The 12,251-nt window shown below is 40.4% G+C and overlaps 1 protein-coding gene and 1 long non-coding RNA gene across 8 annotated transcripts in view; one reads left to right on the top strand and one right to left on the bottom strand.

Annotated features, from left to right (window-relative positions):
- The window catches only part of HTR7 (5-hydroxytryptamine receptor 7), a 670,153-nt gene that overhangs the window by 67,682 nt on the left and 590,220 nt on the right, over positions 1-12,251 (bottom strand). The window lies entirely within an intron of this gene.
- Positions 1-12,251, top strand: part of LOC130705035 (uncharacterized) — a 232,149-nt gene that overhangs the window by 207,553 nt on the left and 12,345 nt on the right. For all 4 annotated transcript variants that reach the window (XR_009005663.1, XR_009005662.1, XR_009005664.1 and 1 more), the window contains 3 exons: positions 1,747-1,880; positions 3,137-3,712; positions 8,273-8,838. This is a non-coding gene — a long non-coding RNA (uncharacterized LOC130705035). The remainder of the gene's footprint in view (positions 1-1,746; positions 1,881-3,136; positions 3,713-8,272; positions 8,839-12,251) is intronic.

Raw genomic sequence — 12,251 nt, 5'->3', positions numbered from 1 at the left:
ACTTCAAAAGGGAAAGTGATCGTATCTAGGACCCACAATTTCTGAGACCTGGGAAATGTTTGAATTATGTGTTTTGGAGGAATCTCAGAACTATTTGGGGAAGGTCAACCCTCCTCTCTGGCTAAGAGTATTTCTAACTAAAGAGCAAATGGGGAGTCTTCAGAGCAGGAGTTTTATGGAATTAATGTAAATGCATTTCACTTGTATTCTCAGTTGGCTGGTGATGCCTAGAACATCCGGGTTTCATGAATAGTTTCCTAATAGTGAGAAAGGTCTCAAGATTGCACTGTCTCTAGTGAAAGCGAGTTTTTGAGTGACTCAAGCCTGGACACTTCTAGTAAGCAGGGATTATTGAGGGGATTTGGGTTTCCTTTTCCAGGTGATCATATGACTCTTGAAGTCCCTTCTAATCCTCATAGTCAAAGGTAAGAGAATTTCTGTATAACATTCTTATTGAGCAGCCCCGAAAAATTCTCTTATCTGTCCCTTGGACTCTTGTGTTGTCATGAGGCTGCATGTCTTTATCACTCTAGTCAGAAGTTCTTATTTTCATAGTCAAGAATGTGGGAGAACACGAGGACAGAGTGGCAACAGAAAAGAATCACGAGAGGCCGCCTTGGAAAAACAAATCTTCTGTAGGCTTATAGATCTTATAGGAATTTAGTTCACAGTTGCTTTGAAGATCCTGGATGGCTGCTGAAAATCTGTGCAGTAGGATGTGAGGAACTTCAAGTGCCAAATTATGCTCTCCATCCTTCTCACTTGCCCATATGGCTACATCAGAGTTATACAACTGACGAGAGATTTTTATAGATTTTCTCAGCAGGATAGCACATTGATCATTTGGAGGCTTACTGAGGAAAATTGTCAAGCAGTCAATGGACGCTTCCACACTGGCAAGCTGGCCCCATTACTAACCCGGTTTAAATAACTTGACAGCACAGAGTGTCAACAGTTCAGGCTCTGATGGATCACGTTAGACAGGGGAGAAACTAAATTACCCTTCCAATGGGTTGATAAGGTTGAAATATGTAAAGAGAAGCAGTTTTCTCCTTAGAAAAAGTCCACTATAACACTTGAATCATAATGCAGTAGAGCCTTACAGCAGGAAGACTAATGATAATCTACTAGAGTAAAATTAAGAATTGGGGCAATTTTATGGATGTGATAAACCGACAGTCTCCCGCTTTGCTCTGTCAGTATGGGCATAGAATGGGGCTGACGTCCTGCCTGGTGCTACCAGGGGAAAATGACATTTTGCGAAAACAAACGCACCAACCAAACCAACAACCAGTTCAAGATTATTGTGCTATTTGTGAGCTTCATTTTATTTAACCTTGTCCTTGTACGTTAATGGGTCAAGACAGAAGTCCATTGCTAGAGCTGTTATTTTCTATAGTTTATTTAAATTGTTTGTCAGGAGAACTTCAGCCTCTTTTATTTTCTGTGTGTGCAAAAGCTTTTGTTTATAATATTAAATTTTCTACTGGATATTTTATGGTGTAGATAACCTTTATCAACTTCTGTTTTATCTTTGTAAAAATATTGCCGTATGCTTCTTGTGTAAATATTAAAATCCTCAAGCCATTCCTGCATGAAATTCATTCTTCTTTTGCAAAGGAATTGGAGAAGCCAGCTGATTGCAGTTAACATGTTAAATATAAAAGTTACTACTGCCTCCATATACTTAACCCACTTTTGCCCTTTGCTTTTACCTAAAATAAATCTTTTGATCCCATTATTTAGAATCAGTGCAGAGACTCAAAACTGCCTTGGGGCTCATCAAGCCTGAGCAACAAAATAAATCAGAGAAATGAAAAAAGGAGCAGAAAATATAGGACAAAATATTACAGTCTTCTCAAAATAGTTGCAGAATTGAGGTGAGTATGAGGTGTGGGTCTTTACTTTTCAGATATCACTTTAATTATTTCACACTGAATGTTTTGACTTGGTCGTTGTAAGTACTTTTAATCAGTTGTGGTAAAATATTTTTGGCTTTCGACTTGAGTTAAAAAATATATTATGCATATACATATGACTATGAAAGTTACCTCTATATACAGAGATGGAACATGGTGTTAACTTGTTTTTTGGATTAAGTAAATAGAGGAGTCTGCATTATGTCTGAAATCTTTATATAGCAAATATATTCCGAGCATATGCTATGTGATAAGTCTTCTGCTAGGTGTACGTTATGCAGATATCATGGGGTCAACATTTTTTTATACAATGTACTCAGATGTCTAAAAAAGAGTTGATATATATATATATTAATCAGAAAGATTTCCTTCCAGAGGGGCTGGGAGTTGTTGGAAGAACCATCTTGACAACTCAATGTATCTCCGTCTCTGCTAGGATTAAATAGTTTCCTCTTATTTAGTTCAGTCTCTTTTGGGTTCAAGGTTCATCTCCCTACCAGGTTGTGTTTCCCTTTCAAGTGTTCATCTCATATTGTCTCCCTCCGTGCCTCCCCAAGATGGAATCTGTAAGGATGGCAAATCACTCACGTCCTTTGGAGGTCAGAGGCAGCTGTTGGGTGTATGGGTCCTTGTGTCATCCTGTAGTTCTTTTTTTTTTTTTTAAATTTTATTGAAGTATAGTTGATTTACAATGTTGTGCTTAATTTCTGCTGTATAACAAGGTGACTCAGTTATACATATATACATTCTTTTTCATATACTTTTACATTATGGTTTATCACAGGATACTGAATATAGGTCCCTGTGCTATACAGTAGGACCTTGTTATTTATCCATTCTATATATAATAGTTTGTTTGCATCTGTTAATCCCAAACTCCCAGTCCTTCCCTGCCCGACCCCCTATTCCCCTTGGCAACCCTAAGTCTGTTCTCTATATCTGTGAGTCTGTTTCTGTTTCATAGATAAGTTCATCTGTGTCGTATTTTAGATTCCATATATAAGTGATATCATATGGCATTTATCCTTCTCTCTCTGACTTATTTTGCTTAGTATGATAATCTCTAGGTCCATCCACATTGCTGCAAATGGCATTATTTCATTCTTTTGAATGGCTGAGTTACTGACCTCTGGTTGAGATGTCCTTGTCCACTGAGTGACCGGCTCTTATCTGAGGTACGTGGCTGGTGAAACTCATGTCCTATTCTCTCAATCCAGGCAACCTTCCCTGGGAGCTCCGTCATCTCCGTGCTGACCAGCCGAGGCCTGGCCCATCTGCCTCGAAGCCCTCATTCAGTGCACTTATTGGACCAGAGTCATCAGCTACCTGACTGTCTCCTGTGAGGCCACGGGTGCTTCTGGTGCCCTATCTGCAGCCCTTTCTCTACCCAATACCCCTGCGCCTCCACCACCAGCATTTAACTCTGTGTGCCTGCATCCTCTGAGGCTGGCTTCTCTCAGGAAGAGCAACACAGATTCTTTTTGGCTCAGCTTCTCCCTCTGCTGCAACATATCTGGGCCCGCTATATCATTTCCTCTCTCTCAAAAGCGTATGTAGAAAGGAGGAAGACTTGCATAAGGCTCCCCAGGCTCTAGAACCAGAAAGGCTTTCACCTGTTTGCTGTGAGGTGGTGGTTCCCTCACACCACATCACAGCTTGTTTACACTACAACTCCTAGCCAAGCCTTGCTCTTGTGATATGTAGAGATGAATTAGGTGAACTTTGAAAATCCCTTTTCTCTCTTGAGAAAATTTTCTTTTCCAGACGCATGTTGGCTACCCCAGGTTTTACAGGTGAGTATACCTCACTTGTGAGGCAGGAATTTAACGTACTCTCTTGAGGTGGGAGATACCCAGATACCACAGTTGTCTGCAGCTGATGAGAAAGAAAAAGAGGCTCATTGGGGTCCTCAGTCCCCCACCTGCCTCCGTGTGACCTCCCCCAGGGCAGCTTGCCATCCCCTCCCCAATGGGGTGCACTCCCAGGCTTCAGCCTGCTCACCTCTCCACGTCTATCCTTTTGTCTTATAACATCTTCCCCCATTGCCTCCCATTTTCTCTTCTACCTCTAGACTGTAAGTCAGTCTAGGACTGTAAGTTACTTACATGCAATGCCCTGAGATTTTGGATTGTCATCTTATTCCTTTCTTTATGACGGCTGTCCACTTTTAGACAAAAGGAAGGAAGAACCACTCTCCCTACAATAGGAAGCTCTGGGCAGAGCTTCCTCTTTGAGAGAAGAGGAAAAGAGGAGGCAATCTCTCATTTCTGAAATCTGTTGTAAGACTACATTATCAGAGGAAGAGAAGAAATACTTAAAAGGAGAAAAGGAGACTGCTAAAATTTACGATCTATGTTTTTCAACAGTTATTTCCCTCAAAACTTTCCGCTTACAACAAGGATGATGGATGCTCGTCTGTGTGTGTGTGTGTGTGTGTGTGTGTGTGTGTGTGTGTGTGTGTGTGTAAGTGATGATGGAAACGTCATTTGCTTGAAATCTCATGTTTTAGTTTAAAAGTGTAAGAGAAAATTTTATTCTAATCTAGAACATATCTTTGTTTTAATAGGAAAAAATGACCTCATAAAGTAAATTTTCCATGTTTATCTTTTGGTAGAACTCCAACCCCTGGTTGAAAATCACAGCCTTATTCTCTTTACTGACGTGGGTGGGTGGAAGAAATGGCTAGCTGTCCACCAAGATTCACGCTCCCCTTACACAGTGTAGAGTCATTTTGGGGAAGGAGCTGAAGCCAGGGACTACATTTCTCACCAATCACCTCGGACTCCACCTCCTCCACCAGCATCTGAGTATGAACTTGTGTGACTTGTTCTTGCCAATTAACTGCGAGCAGAAGAAATGTTTGTTCCCCATGTTCCAGAACACTGGGATTAAGAAGCCGGTTTGCACCTCACACTAGTCAGAATGGCTGTCATTAAAAAGTCTACAAACAATAAATGCTGGAGAGGGTGTGGAAAAAAGGAAACCCTCCTACACTGTTGGTGGGAATGTAAATTGGTACAACCACTATGGAGAACAGTATGGAGGTTCCTTAAAACACTAAAAATAGAACTATCGTATGATCCAGCAATCCCACTCCTGGCCGTATATCCCAAGAAAAGCATAATTCGGAAACATACATGCACCCCACTGTTCATTGCAGCACTATTTACAATAGCCAGGACATGGAAACAATCTAAATGTCCATCGACAGAGGAATGGATAAAGAAGATGTGGTACATATATACAATGGAGTATTACTCAGCCATAAAAAAATGAAATAATGCCATTTGCAGCAACATGGATGCAACTAGAGATTATCACAATAATGAAGTAAGTCAGACAGAGAAAGACAAATATTATATAATATCACTTATATGTGGAATCTAAAAATTGACACAAATGAACTTATTTACAAAACAGAAACAGATTCACAGACTTTGAAAACAAATTTATGGTTAACAAAAGGGAAAGGTGGTGGGGAGAGGGATAAATTAGGAGTTTGGGATTAATGTAAATACACTACTATATATAAAGTACATAATCAACAGGGACATACTGGATAGCACAGGGAACTCTACTCAATATTCTGTAATAACCTATATGGGAAAAGAATCTGAAAAAGAGTGGTTATATTTATATGTATAACTGAATCACTTTGCTGTACACCTGAAACTAACACAACATTGTAAATCAACTATAGTCCAATATAAAATGAAAATTAAATAAAAAAAGAAGAAGCCCATTTGCCTTCTCCACTCTCCCCTTCTGCAATGTGCCTGAAAACATTGTGCTGAAGATGATAGAGCCGTAAAAGGGGATGAGCGAATGTTCATCAGTCACCTGTTGGAAGGTATCCACCCAATACCCACACTGGACGGCTGCATGAGAAAGAAGTACCTCTTACATTGTGTTCATCCACTGAGGTTTTGGTATTTATTTTTTTACAGCAGCTAGAGTTGCCTTAAATAATACGAGGTATGTACAGAATTTAGAATCCAAGCATCGTAAATCTGTCTAGATTAAAATAGGTCACTGTGTAAATCAACTTGGGAGACAGCCACCACTAGGAAGGCAGACGGTGTACAGTGGGCAGTTGTACTTTCTGACCATTTCTCCCACAGTGCGTGGAGTGAAGAGAGTGGAAACCTCTGCTTCAATGAGGTATGCATGACAACCCCTAGCGTAATAACTGACACACAGGATATTATCAGGAATATTTGTTGAATGTTAGCCTACAGTGAATTTGTGGGCATGATACCATTTATTCCTCTTATGCAAATACTTTGTAGCATTCAACAAGCATTCATTTAATGCCTGTTGTATGTCAAGTGCTTTGCCTGTCAAGACTTGGCTAAGAAGCAGGGGCTCACCTTTGAGGCAGGGCTAACTATTGGAGGTCTAGCCAAGACTATTGGTGGTCTTGCAAATCCACTTCAGAGACCAAGGATCTAGGACCTTGATTGTAGGGCCATAGATTCCTCCCGAATCAATTTCTTCTCCCTCCTGACCTGTTTTATCTCTCAATTTCCTTTCCCATCTTTTCTCCTCTTCTTGTTTTCTCTCTCTCCATCCTCCCCTTCTCCTCCCCTTCCTCTTCCTTCTCTCCTTCTCCCTCCTTTTTCCTCCTTTTACCCCCTCCTACTTTATTCCTTTTGGTTCCTCTTCTTTCCTCTCCTGTTCTTTTTCAACCTCACCTTGATTTCTGCCTTCCCAGCTCTGGTTGATGTTTCAGATGCTGGAAGCTTCTAGTTCTACATCAAAGTCTCAATCTTAATAAATTCTGCTGCAGGTTCCTAGAAGAAAGGGTCAGTTCTGTCTCCACTGGTCCTAGTTGTAAGTAATAACACATACAAAATATCAACTTGAGCCTTTCAAGGAGCTTTTACTTTGATGAGTATTATTCTGGAAAAGATACCCAAGAACCACAGAGTATTAAACATTGGAAGGACATTGGAGGTCATATAATTCACCTGTCTCTTCCCTTGACAAATGACAAAATTGATACCGAGAGAGGGAAAGTGGTTTTCCCCACAAAGCCAGCTTGGGTCAGAACTAGGACGAGAACCCAGATCTCCCTACCCCAAGTGCTCTTTCCATTACCCAGTGATTCTCATTTGATTGACCCCATACCACCAAGAAGTGTGGAAATATTTTAGGTGGAACTTGAGGCTTTCATAATGGAAATTACAGCAACTTTATTCCCCATAAGGCCTCTGCAATTAAAAATCTACCATGAAAGTGGAATATGAGAGAGGATACTATACACATTTAAATATTCTCTTCAGAAAAAAATGTTCATGTTTCTTTCAAGAGGAAGCTAAGCTCTTTGATAATGGGTGGACAAGAGATTTTGAGAGTCATTGTACTTCACTAATTAGATTATTCTTGGTCCATGCTTGACATTCTTAGGGAAGTTGATCACCTCTTCACAGGTTTGCTACCACCCCCTCTCCACAGCTATAGTTTCCAGTCATTATGATGCCAGGCAATTTTACGTCACATTTTTAGAAATCCATCCAAGTTGTTGATCTGAGCTGGCAGCGTCTTGATTTATGAACACTGTTCTGTGAAATGTGATCCAGTTGACATTTATACTCCACTCATCCATACAGCATGAACCCATTTTTGCTCAGTGCGTACTCTACTCATAGGAAATCCTAATAGTGCAGGCAACTTGCTATTGATGCTCTGGCTAGCTCCAAATCATCATCAGCACTTCCAGATGAGGCTGGTGGCGATCCTGCACTTAAGGAGGCAGGCAGCATAGCCTCCTGGCACAAAAATTTGTCTCTGTGTTCATTCAGTTCTATTTGAATCCCTGCTCTGACACTTTCTAGCTGTGTTATTTTGGGAAAGTTGCTTGACCTCTCTGATCCTCAAATTTCTTGTCTTTAAATTGAATATTATAATAGTATCTACTTAAGGGGTGTGTGTGTGTGTGTGTGTGTGTGTGTGTGTGTGTGGTATTGGGAATAAAGAAAAAATACAATGGGATGTGTGACCAGCATGTGGCAGTTAGTGCTCAGTAAATTTTAAGTTATTAATTACTGTATTAAACACTGCCATTATCATCTCCTCCTCCTGTTCTCTTCCCAAGTTTAAAAGAAGGTTATCTCTGTGAACGCATCTAGTACAGCTAAGGTCTGCTTACTTTATATCCGAAAATATTAAAATGAGGTCTAGTCAAGACATTCTGAATAACCTCTTCCTTTGCCACAGTAATATTGAAAAGTCCATCTTTATTGGGTTGGTTGAGCAGAGAAAATCAACTACATCAACATATATATTTATGGAGTTCAAAACACTTATTATTCTGCTAAGAGCCTTATGTTTTTCTCATTTAATCTTTATAGAAACTCTCAGAGAACTCAAGTAATTTGCTCACCATCATACAACTGGGAATGGGCAAAGGTGCAGTTTGAACTCTGACCTGTTTGACTTCTGAAGACCATGCCCTTTCTATAAAGCAATGTCATCTACCCTGCACCACCCTGCACAGAAGGAGAGATAACCACTAGATTTCACTCACCACTGACGTCACAGCCATTTCTCCTCAACTACAATCAAAATGGCAAGGGCAATGGCTCTCCTAAGTGGACATAGACTCCTAGAGTGCTCCCTGAGGATTCAAGACCTTGGTTTCCTCCAAACCAGTCCCCCATCCCTTGTTCATACTCTCCATCCTGACTTTGGATGATGTCACCAGCCCCTTGTGTCATCACTCAGCTCAACTGCCTCTTTATAAGAAGAGAGTAAGACTAGGACGGTCAAGCCAAGGTGGTGAGGTCTGGATGGGCAGACCTCAGGTCATACCCAGCTATTTCCAGCCCCAGGAGAAGATCTGGAAATTTGCCTGCACAGTAAAGAAAAATGGTCAAATCACATGCCTCATCAATCGTGTGTGATGTGAAAGATTGAGGTAAGCCAGAAAAATAATGACCAATTCTCAAATGCTTGTTTTCTAGCACTTGTTTTGAATCCCATCACAGAAGGCAAGGCCACTTAACCATTGTAATTGGGCCTTGGGATAATTTTTTTGAAATATAAAGTTTTTATCTTTTCAAAAGGGAACATTATTACTTACTGCTTGTATCACAATTTAAATACAATTTTATGTTCATAAACCTTTCTTTTCTAATGTTCTTTGTCAACAGCTGAAGGTAAATAAAAATAACATTTGAATAATGTATGCTGAGAAAATTCATAAAGGGAAGAATGTTTATAATAGAATTGAAAAATCAATGCCGTCAAACCCCTACACAGTCTAAAAACCCATATTCAAAACACATTATTATTTTAAGGACAGTGACATTTCAAAGCTGTTAGGATGTCTTAAGCCCTTCCAAATTATATGACCTGAGAATATTAAATAATTATTTCTTTTGATTTTTGTCCGTAGCTATTCCAGGAATAAAGGGAAAGACAATTATGCGAACAAGCCTGGGCAACTTGCTAAAAGGATCACAAACCACAACTGTTGTTCAGATGCCCATATTTTATGTTAGATGCATCTCCTCAAAGAGTGGAAAACGGATCTCTAATTTTTCCCCCAAGAAAGTTCTCAGTTCAGAGTGTATTTCAGCTCCCAGGGTTTTAAGCTCAAAACATAAGCCAAGTGTAAAAATATAGGAGGGTTTTTCACTATTCCCCAAAACAAAGGGTCTCTGGGTATCAAAGACCGTATTATACAAATATTTTTTCAAAAGGCACAGTCCATGCAAGTAAGGAACTAGAGAAAACTAAAGAGAAATTCAGCATGTTAGCTTTTCTTGGTCTTGAATTTCCCAGATAATTGTCCGAATATTTGTTGCATTTTGTGTAAGGAAATACAGCCATCATTTTTTTGAGACAAAAGCACCTTTTGGATTTCTTTAGTTCATTTATTAACTTATTTTATGGTTCAGCATGAGCTGAGTGATGAGGCCATTCATATAATCCAGCCACATGTTGGGGTTAAAGCCACCAGCCTGTGACTATAGAATCCTGTCTTCTACTCAAGTCGGCTAAACACAATGAATAAACAAGGGAACAAGAGCTGAGTAACTCAGGAAAAAGATATACAAATTCTGTGCAATCAGTATGAATCTAGCACACCAGCTGGTGAGGAGCAGTGGGAAACTAAAAATGATACTGTCGATTTTAAAATAGTGGAAGCCAAGACTTGCCAGTAAATAGTCACATTCAACTAACATTTATTGAGTGCCAGCTGTACACTAAGGCCCATGCTAAGCACTTCCCATATATCACCTCCTTTCATCTTCACAAGAACCCAGCAAAATAAGAGTTGTGGAATTTTTTTTAGAGGTGGAAACTGACATACCTCCAGGTTAAGTGACAGGTTTCAAGGCCTTGCAGCTGGTAAGTCAGGGTTTCCTGACTCTCCTTGAAGTAGTTCCTCCCAGAAGCAGACCCTGAGCCAAGTTTGAGTACAAGTGATGAAGAAGAAAGTGTTCCCAGGAGCAGGGAAGCAGGATAGGGATGGGCAAGGAAACAGACAAGCGTGCAATTTTAGATGAAGCCTCAGATTGAGATATTGCTTTGAGCAAATGAACTAAGACTTTGTGCTCCCTCTTCAGTTCATCTGTGGCTGGCCCGGCCACTTCCCTTTCTGCAGAGCAACCTTATAGTTAGGAGCGTTTATCAGCAAAGCAATCAGAGGCAAGCAGAAGTTGGATGCAAAGAGAAGGTGAAAGAATGTCATAGGAGCCTACTCTAGACTCCAAGACTTGTGCTTCCTGCTGGGTTTTGTGTGTGTGTGTAACTTTGGAATAAATTTTTTTTCCCAAAATTATGGAACCAAAAGTGTAAAAATAAAAGCACCCAAAGCAAGACAAACATAAGGAAGAGACAGATATTCCAAAGGGCATCTTCAAAGATTGCACAGTTACACAAGTTGGGCAATTTCTTTAGTTCCAACAGAAAAAAAAAAAAAAATCATCTGTATAAGACCTATGGCTTCACAGAGTTTGTGTGACATGCAATATTTTCCCTTGAGCTTTCCTGGAACTGAAGGGAAAAGGAGACCATTTTTGTTATTGTTTTGTTTCCTCCCTCTCTTAATTTCACATTTTTGAAAGCCTATATTTGGATGAATCATCAGTTTGTTGGTGTAATAAGTCAAGCAGGACAAATTCTATTACTGTTTCTTAATAAAACATGAATTATTAGTACTCACAACTTGCTACATTTTTTAAAAGGCCCCTCTCCTTTTTTTCCTTCTGCAGCTTCTCTTCACATCTTTATTTCTACTGGGTATATAATTGTTCTGATTAATAGTGGAAACAATGACATTTATTTGAATGAGCTGTGTTAACATTTCTTCAGTGCTGACCATCACTTTACCAATCACTCCTGGGAGCATACCTGCTCCAGGACTCTCTTGTAACCAGGGGGTCTCGTCATCTCTACCTCTTTTCTCCTGTTCCAGGTGCCATTATGGGCTATGAACTTGTGTGCCACCCCCAGGCAGGAAAGAGTCTATCTATTTTTAACACTGTGATTGACCTTCATTGGGAACCAGAACCACAGTCAGTTGTGAATCTTCCACTGAGAACAATAAAAGTATTTGCTAAGAGGCACTAAACCCTCTCTATGGTATGAGTTACATGCTGTGTTTCATCTAACTAACCTAGCAAATTACATGGAATGCATAATATGGTTTTAGTGCTAACTTTCCATCCCTCTTCCCAAGGATTGGGAGAAATGCTTCTGACCCTGCCTCATTTGTGTCCTCATCTTTCCATGCCATCCATGTTCTCCATCCTTCATTGATCCTCCTCCCGGCTCATTCCATTTCCCATGCTTGTCTCTGTCAAAATGGGTACTTCATTTTGATTAGTCTTTGTTCTCCAGAGAATTCTCTCCTTCCAGAGTTGCTCAAAGCGCACGCTTTCCAAAGAGGGCTGAATCTGGCTCTCCCAAATTCAACTGACACCATTCCTTGGTAAAAGAACAAGAGGAAGGTTGGTCCTCTTGCAATACACACTCTATAACCAGCCAACTATAACCACCATTTACACCAGCAATAGCTTCCTTCTCCTGCACTGTCCGTCCTCTGACTTAGGCCCGCTGAGTGATGTTATCCGTGTGTGAGTGTGCACACTTACTGTCTGTCACAGTTGTGCACATGCATCAGGAAGCACTCCATGCTCTTATGTCCCCCCCGCCTGTGGGCTTCACAGAGGTGCTCTGTATGTGGGCAGGGCCCGAGGCTCGGAGCATGCTCATGCATAGCTACCTAAGTTATTGCTCCACGTGGAAATGTAGACTGGGGATTGTAATCACATCTTGGGCCAGTTCTCAAAATCTCTGCCCCATAAAGAAGAGAAATAG

This window comes from Balaenoptera acutorostrata, chromosome 16 (assembly GCF_949987535.1).
Source record: "Balaenoptera acutorostrata chromosome 16, mBalAcu1.1, whole genome shotgun sequence".
Taxonomy (NCBI): domain Eukaryota; kingdom Metazoa; phylum Chordata; class Mammalia; order Artiodactyla; family Balaenopteridae; genus Balaenoptera; species Balaenoptera acutorostrata.
The sequence above is the reverse complement of the archived record's forward strand: the minus strand, read 5'-3'. Positions and strand labels throughout refer to the sequence as shown.